Raw genomic sequence first — 10,046 nt, forward strand, 5'->3', positions numbered from 1 at the left:
TGTACCACTCGCCAATACCCTAAGTACTACGCACACTAACATTGTACCACTCACCAATACCCTAAGTACTAGGCACACTAACATTGTACCACTTACCAATACCCTAAGTACTACGCACACTAACATTGTACCACTCACCAATACCCTAAGTACTAGGCACACTAACATTGTATCACTCACCAATACCCTAAGTACTAGGTACACTAACATTGTACCACTCACCAATACGCTAAGTACTAGGCACACTAACATTGTACCACTCACCAATACCCTAAGTACTAGGGACACTAACATTGTCCAACTCACCAATACCCTAAGTACTAGGCACACTAACATTGTATCACTCACCAATACCCTAAGTACTACGCACACTAACATTGTACCACTCACCAATACCCAAAGTACTAGGCACACTAACATTGTACCACTCACCAATACCCTAAGTACTACGCACACTAACATTGTACCACTTACCAATACCCTAAGTACTAGGCACACTAACATTGTACCACTCACCAATACCCTAAGTACTACGCACACTAACATTGTACCACTCACCAATACCCTAAGTACTAGGCACACTAACATTGTACCACTCACCAATACCCTAAGTACTAGGTACACTAACATTGTACCACTCACCAATACCCTAAGTACTCGGCACACTAACATTGTACCACTCACCAATACCCTAAGTACTAGGCACACTAACATTGTACCACTCACCAATACCCTAAGTACTCGGCACACTAACATTGTACCACTCACCAATACCCTAAGTACTAGGCACACTAACATTGTACCACTTACCAATACCCTAAGTACTACGCACACTAACATTGTACCACTTACCAATACCCTAAGTACTACGCACACTAACATTGTACCACTCACCAATACCCTAAGTACTAGGCACACTAACATTGTACCACTCACCAATACCCTAAGTACTACGCACACTAACATTGTACCACTTACCAATACCCTAAGTACTACGCACACTAACATTGTACCACTCACCAATACCCTAAGTACTAGGCACACTAACATTGTACCACTCACCAATACCCTAAGTACTAGGTACACTAACATTGTACCACTTACCAATACCCTAAGTACTACGCACACTAACATTGTATCACTCACCAATACCCAAAGTACTAGGCACACTAACATTGTACCACTCACCAATACCCTAAGTACTAGGCACACTAACATTGTACCACTTACCAATACCCTAAGTACTACGCACACTAACATTGTACCACTTACCAATACCCTAAGTACTACGCACACTAACATTGTACCACTCACCAATACCCTAAGTACTAGGCACACTAACATTGTACCACTCACCAATACTCTAAGTACTAGGTACACTAACATTGTATCACTCACCAACACCCTAAGTACTAGGCACACTAACATTGTACCACTCACCAATACTCTAAGTACTCGGCACACTAACATTGTATCACTCACCAACACCCTAAGTACTAGGCACACTAACATTGTACCACTCACCAATACCATAAGTACTAGGCACACTAACATTGTACCACTCACCAATACCCTAAGTACTACGCACACTAACATTGTACCACTCACCAATACCCTAAGTACTAGGCACACTAACATTGTACCACTCACCAATACCATAAGTACTAGGCACACTAACATTGTATCACTCACCAATACTCTAAGTACTAGGTACACTAACATTGTATCACTCACCAATACCCTAAGTACTCGGCACACTAACATTGTACCACTCAGCAATACCCTAAGTACTCGGCACACTAACATTGTACCACTAACCAATACCCTAAGTACTAGGCACACTAACATTGTACCACTCACCAATACCCTAAGTACTCGGCACACTAACATTGTACCACTCAGCAATACTCTAAGTACTCGGCACACTAACATTGTACCACTAACCAATACCCTAAGTACTAGGCACACTAACATTGTACCACTCACCAATACCATAAGTACTAGGAACACTAACATTGTACCACTCACCAATACCCTAAGTACTACGCACACTAACATTGTATCACTCACCAATACGCTAAGTACTAGGCACACTAACATTGTATCACTCACCAACACCCTAAGTACTAGGCACACTAACATTGTACCACTCACATATACCATAAGTACTACGCACACTAACATTGTACCACTCACCAACACCCTAAGTACTAGGCACACTAACATTGTACCACTCACCAATACCCTAAGTACTACGCACACTAACATTGTACCACTCACCAATACGCTAAGTACTAGGCACACTAACATTGTACCACTCACCAATACCCTAAGTACTAGGCACACTAACATTGTACCACTCACCAATACCCTAAGTACTAGGCACACTAACATTGTACCACTCACCAATACCCTAAGTACTAGGCACACTAACATTGTACCACTCACCAATACCATAAGTACTAGGCACACTAACATTGTACCACTCGCCAATACCCTAAGTACTAGGTACACTAACATTGTACCACTCACCAATACCCTAAGTACTCGGCACACTAACATTGTACCACTCACCAATACCCTAAGTACTAGGCACACTAACATTGTACCACTCACCAATACCCTAAGTACTCGGCACACTAACATTGTACCACTCACCAATACCCTAAGTACTAGGCACACTAACATTGTACCACTCACCAATACCCTAAGTACTCGGCACACTAACATTGTACCACTCACCAATACCCTAAGTACTAGGCACACTAACATTGTACCACTCACCAATACCCTAAGTACTCGGCACACTAACATTGTACCACTCACCAATACCCAAAGTACTCGGCACACTAACATTGTACCACTCACCAATACCCTAAGTACTAGGCACACTAACATTGTACCACTTACCAATACCCTAAGTACTCGGCACACTAACATTGTACCACTTACCAATACCCTAAGTACCCGGCACACTTACATTGTACCACTCACCAATACCCTAAGTACTAGGCACACTAACATTGTACCACTCACCAATACCATAAGTACTAGGCACACTAACATTGTATCACTCACCAATACCCTAAGTACTAGGCACACTAACATTGTACCACTCACCAATACCCTAAGTACTAGGCACACTAACATTGTACCACTCACCAATACCCTAAGTACTCGGCACACTAACATTGTACCACTCACCAATACCCTAAGTACTAGGTACACTAACATTGTACCACTCACCAATACCCTAAGTACTAGGTACACTAACATTGTATCACTCACCAATACCCTAAGTACTAGGCACACTAACATTGTACCACTCACCAATACCCTAAGTACTACGCACACTAACATTGTACCACTCACCAATACCCTAAGTACTACGCACACTAACATTGTCCAACTCACCAATACCCTAAGTACTAGGCACACTAACATTGTACCACTCACCAATACCCTAAGTACTCGGCACACTAACATTGTACCACTCACCAATACCCTAAGTACTAGGCACACTAACATTGTACCACTCACCAATACCCTAAGTACTACGCACACTAACATTGTCCAACTCACCAATACCATAAGTACTAGGCACACTAACATTGTACCACTCACCAATACCATAAGTACTAGGCACACTAACATTGTACCACTCACCAATACCCTAAGTACTAGGCACACTAACATTGTACCACTCACCAATACCCTAAGTACTAGGCACACTAACATTGTACCACTCACCAATACCATTAGTACTAGGCACACTAACATTGTACCACTCACCAATACCCTAAGTACTAGGCACACTAACATTGTACCACTCACCAATACCCTAAGTACTAGGCACACTAACATTGTACCACTCACCAATACCCTAAGTACTAGGCACACTAACATTGTACCACTCACCAATACGCTAAGTACTACGCACACTAACATTGTACCACTCACCAATACCATAAGTACTAGGCACACTAACATTGTCCAACTCACCAATACCCTAAGTACTCGGCACACTAACATTGTACCACTCACCAATACGCCAAGTACTCGGCACACTAACATTGTACCACTCACCAATACCATAAGTACTACGCACACTAACATTGTACCACTCACCAATACCCTAAGTACTAGGCACACTAACATTGTACCACTCACCAATACGCTAAGTACTAGGCACACTAACATTGTACCACTCACCAATACCCTAAGTACTAGGCATACTAACATTGTACCACTCACCAATACCCTAAGTACTAGGCACACTAACATTGTACCACTCACCAATACCCTAAGTACTCGGCACACTAACATTGTACCACTCACCAATACCCTAAGTACTAGGCACACTAACATTGTACCACTCACCAATACCCTAAGTACTACGCACACTAACATTGTACCACTCACCAATACCCTAAGTACTCGGCACACTAACATTGTACCACTCACCAATACCCTAAGTACTAGGCACACTAACATTGTACCACTCACCAATACCCTAAGTACTCGGCACACTAACATTGTACCACTCACCAATACCCTAAGTACTAGGCACACTAACATTGTACCACTCACCAATACCCTAAGTACTCGGCACACTAACATTGTACCACTCACCAATACCCTAAGTACTAGGCACACTACATTGTACCACTCACCAATACCCTAAGTACTAGGCACCCTAACATTGTACCACTCACCAATACCCTAAGTACTAGGCACACTAACATTGTACCACTCACCAATACCCCAAGTACTCGGCACACTAACATTGTACCACTCACCAATACCCTAAGTACTAGGCACACTAACATTGTACCACTCACCAATACCCTAAGTACTAGGCACACTAACATTGTACCACTCACCAATACCCTAAGTACTCGGCACACTAACATTGTACCACTCACCAATACCCAAAGTACTCGGCACACTAACATTGTACCACTCACCAATACGCTAAGTACTAGGCACACTAACATTGTACCACTCACCAATACCCTAAGTACTAGGCACACTAACATTGTATCACTCACCAATACCCTAAGTACTAGGCACACTAACATTGTACCACTTACCAATACCCTAAGTACTCGGCACACTTACATTGTACCACTCACCAATACCCTAAGTACTACGCACACTAACATTGTACCACTCACCAATACCATAAGTACTAGGCACACTAACATTGTACCACTCACCAATACCATAAGTACTAGGCACACTAACATTGTACCACTCACCAATACCCCAAGTACTCGGTATACTAACATTGTACCACACACCAATACCCTAAGTATTAGGTACACTAACATTGTACCACTCACCAATACCCTAAGTACTAGGCACACTAACATTGTCCAACTCAACAATACCCTAAGTATTAGGTACACTAACATTGTACCACTCACCAATACCCTAAGTATTAGGTACACTAACATTGTACCACTCACCAATACCCTAAGTACTAGGCACACTAACATTGTCCAACTCAACAATACCCTAAGTATTAGGTACACTAACATTGTACCACACACCAATACCCTAAGTATTAGGTACACTAACATTGTACCACTCACCAATACCCTAAGTACTAGGCACACTAACATTGTCCAACTCAACAATACCCTAAGTATTAGGTACACTAACATTGTACCACACACCAATACCCTAAGTATTAGGTACACTAACATTGTACCACTCACCAATACCCTAAGTACTACGCACACTAACATTGTACCACTCACCAATACCCTAAGTACTCGACACACTAACATTGTACCACTCACCAATACCATAAGTACTAGGCACACTAACATTGTATCACTCGCCAATACCCTAAGTACTAGGCACACTAACATTGTACCACTCACCAATACCCTAAGTACTCGACACACTAACATTGTACCACTCACCAATTCCATAAGTACTAGGCACACTAACATTGTACCACTCACCAATACCCTAAGTACTCGGCACACTAACATTGTATCACTCACCAATACCCTAAGTATTCGGCACACTGACATTGTACCACACACCAATACCCTAAGTATTAGGTACACTACATTGTACCACTCACCAATACCCTAAGTACTAGGCACACTAACATTGTACCACTCACCAATACCCAAAGTACTACGCACACTGACATTGTACCACTCACCAATACCCTAAGTACTCGGCACACTAACATTGTACCACTCACCAATACCCAAAGTACTCGGCACACTAACATTGTACCACTCACCAATACCCTAAGTACTAGGTACACTAACATTTTACCACTCACCAATACCCTAAGTCCTAGGCACACTAACATTGTACCACTTACCAATACCCTAAGTACTAGGCACACTAACATTGTACCACTCACCAATACCCTAAGTACTAGGTACACTAACATTTTACCACTCACCAATACCCTAAGTCCTAGGCACACTAACATTGTACCACTTACCAATACCCTAAGTACTAGGCACACTAACATTTTACCACTCACCAATACCCTAAGTCCTAGGCACACTAACATTGTACCACTCACCAATACCCTAAGTACTAGGTACACTAACATTTTACCACTCACCAATACCCTAAGTACTAGGCACACTAACATTGTACCACTCACCAATACCCTAAGTACTAGGTACACTAACATTTTACCACTCACCAATACCCTAAATACTCGACACACTAACATTGTACCACTCACCAATACCCTAAGTCCTAGGCACACTAACATTGTACCACTCACCAATACCATAAGTACTAGGCACACTAACATTGTACCACTCACCAATACCCCAAGTACTCGACACACTAACATTGCTCCACTCACCAATACCCTAAGTACTAGGCACACTAACATTGTACCACTCACCAATACCCTAAGTACTCGGCACACTAACATTGTACCACTCACCAATACCCTAAGTACTAGGCACACTAACATTTTACCACTCACCAATACCCTAAGTACTAGGCACACTAACATTGTTTAACTCACCAATACCCTAAGTACTAGGCACACTAACATTGTACCACTCACCAATACCCTAAGTACTCGGCACACTAACATTGTACCACTCACCAATACCCTAAGTACTAGGCACACTAACATTTTACCACTCACCAATACCCTAAGTACTAGGCACACTAACATTGTTTAACTCACCAATACCCTAAGTACTAGGCACACTAACATTGTACCACTCACCAATACCCTAAGTACTACGCACATTAACATTGTACCACTCACCAATACCCTAAGTACTAGGCACACTAACATTTTACCACTCACCAATACCCTAAGTACTAGGCACACTAACATTGTACCACTCACCAATACCCAAAGTACTACGCACACTGACATTGTACCACTCACCAATACCCTAAGTACTAGGCACACTAACATTGTACCACTCACCAATACCCTAAGTACTCGGCACACTAACATTGTACCACACACCAATACCCTAAGTACTAGGTACACTAACATTGTACCACTCACCAATACGCTAAGTACTAGGCACACTAACATTGTACCACTCACCAATACCCTAAGTACTAGGCACACTAACATTGTATCACTCACCAATACCCTAAGTACTAGGCACACTAACATTGTACCACTTACCAATACCCTAAGTACTCGGCACACTTACATTGTACCACTCACCAATACCCTAAGTACTACGCACACTAACATTGTACCACTCACCAATACCATAAGTACTAGGCACACTAACATTGTACCACTCACCAATACCATAAGTACTAGGCACACTAACATTGTACCACTCACCAATACCCCAAGTACTCGGTATACTAACATTGTACCACACACCAATACCCTAAGTATTAGGTACACTAACATTGTACCACTCACCAATACCCTAAGTACTAGGCACACTAACATTGTCCAACTCAACAATACCCTAAGTATTAGGTACACTAACATTGTACCACTCACCAATACCCTAAGTATTAGGTACACTAACATTGTACCACTCACCAATACCCTAAGTACTAGGCACACTAACATTGTCCAACTCAACAATACCCTAAGTATTAGGTACACTAACATTGTACCACACACCAATACCCTAAGTATTAGGTACACTAACATTGTACCACTCACCAATACCCTAAGTACTAGGCACACTAACATTGTCCAACTCAACAATACCCTAAGTATTAGGTACACTAACATTGTACCACACACCAATACCCTAAGTATTAGGTACACTAACATTGTACCACTCACCAATACCCTAAGTACTACGCACATCAACATTGTCCAACTCACCAATACCCTAAGTACTAGGCACACTAACATTGTACCACTCACCAATACCCTAAGTACTAGGCACACTAACATTGTATCACTCGCCAATACCCTAAGTACTAGGCACACTAACATTGTACCACTCACCAATACCCTAAGTACTCGACACACTAACATTGTACCACTCACCAATACCATAAGTACTAGGCACACTAACATTGTACCACTCAACAATACCCTAAGTACTAGGCACACTAACATTGTACCACTCACCAATACCCTAAGTACTCGGCACACTAACATTGTATCACTCACCAATACCCTAAGTATTCGGCACACTGACATTGTACCACACACCAATACCCTAAGTATTAGGTACACTACATTGTACCACTCACCAATACCCTAAGTACTAGGCACACTAACATTGTACCACTCACCAATACCCAAAGTACTACGCACACTGACATTGTACCACTCACCAATACCCTAAGTACTCGGCACACTAACATTGTACCACTCACCAATACCCAAAGTACTCGGCACACTAACATTGTACCACTCACCAATACCCCAAGTACTCGGTATACTAACATTGTACCACACACCAATACCCTAAGTATTAGGTACACTAACATTGTACCACTCACCAATACCCTAAGTACTAGGCACACTAACATTGTCCAACTCAACAATACCCTAAGTATTAGGTACACTAACATTGTACCACTCACCAATACCCTAAGTATTAGGTACACTAACATTGTACCACTCACCAATACCCTAAGTACTAGGCACACTAACATTGTCCAACTCAACAATACCCTAAGTATTAGGTACACTAACATTGTACCACACACCAATACCCTAAGTATTAGGTACACTAACATTGTACCACTCACCAATACCCTAAGTACTAGGCACACTAACATTGTCCAACTCAACAATACCCTAAGTATTAGGTACACTAACATTGTACCACACACCAATACCCTAAGTATTAGGTACACTAACATTGTACCACTCACCAATACCCTAAGTACTACGCACATCAACATTGTCCAACTCACCAATACCCTAAGTACTAGGCACACTAACATTGTACCACTCACCAATACCCTAAGTACTAGGCACACTAACATTGTATCACTCGCCAATACCCTAAGTACTAGGCACACTAACATTGTACCACTCACCAATACCCTAAGTACTCGACACACTAACATTGTACCACTCACCAATACCATAAGTACTAGGCACACTAACATTGTACCACTCAACAATACCCTAAGTACTAGGCACACTAACATTGTACCACTCACCAATACCCTAAGTACTCGGCACACTAACATTGTATCACTCACCAATACCCTAAGTATTCGGCACACTGACATTGTACCACACACCAATACCCTAAGTATTAGGTACACTACATTGTACCACTCACCAATACCCTAAGTACTAGGCACACTAACATTGTACCACTCACCAATACCCAAAGTACTACGCACACTGACATTGTACCACTCACCAATACCCTAAGTACTCGGCACACTAACATTGTACCACTCACCAATACCCAAAGTACTCGGCACACTAACATTGTACCACTCACCAATACCCTAAGTACTAGGTACACTAACATTTTACCACTCACCAATACCCTAAGTCCTAGGCACACTAACATTGTACCACTTACCAATACCCTAAGTACTAGGCACACTAACATTGTACCACTCAC

This window comes from Nematostella vectensis, chromosome 3 (genome assembly GCF_932526225.1).
Source record: "Nematostella vectensis chromosome 3, jaNemVect1.1, whole genome shotgun sequence".
Lineage (NCBI taxonomy): Eukaryota > Metazoa > Cnidaria > Anthozoa > Actiniaria > Edwardsiidae > Nematostella > Nematostella vectensis.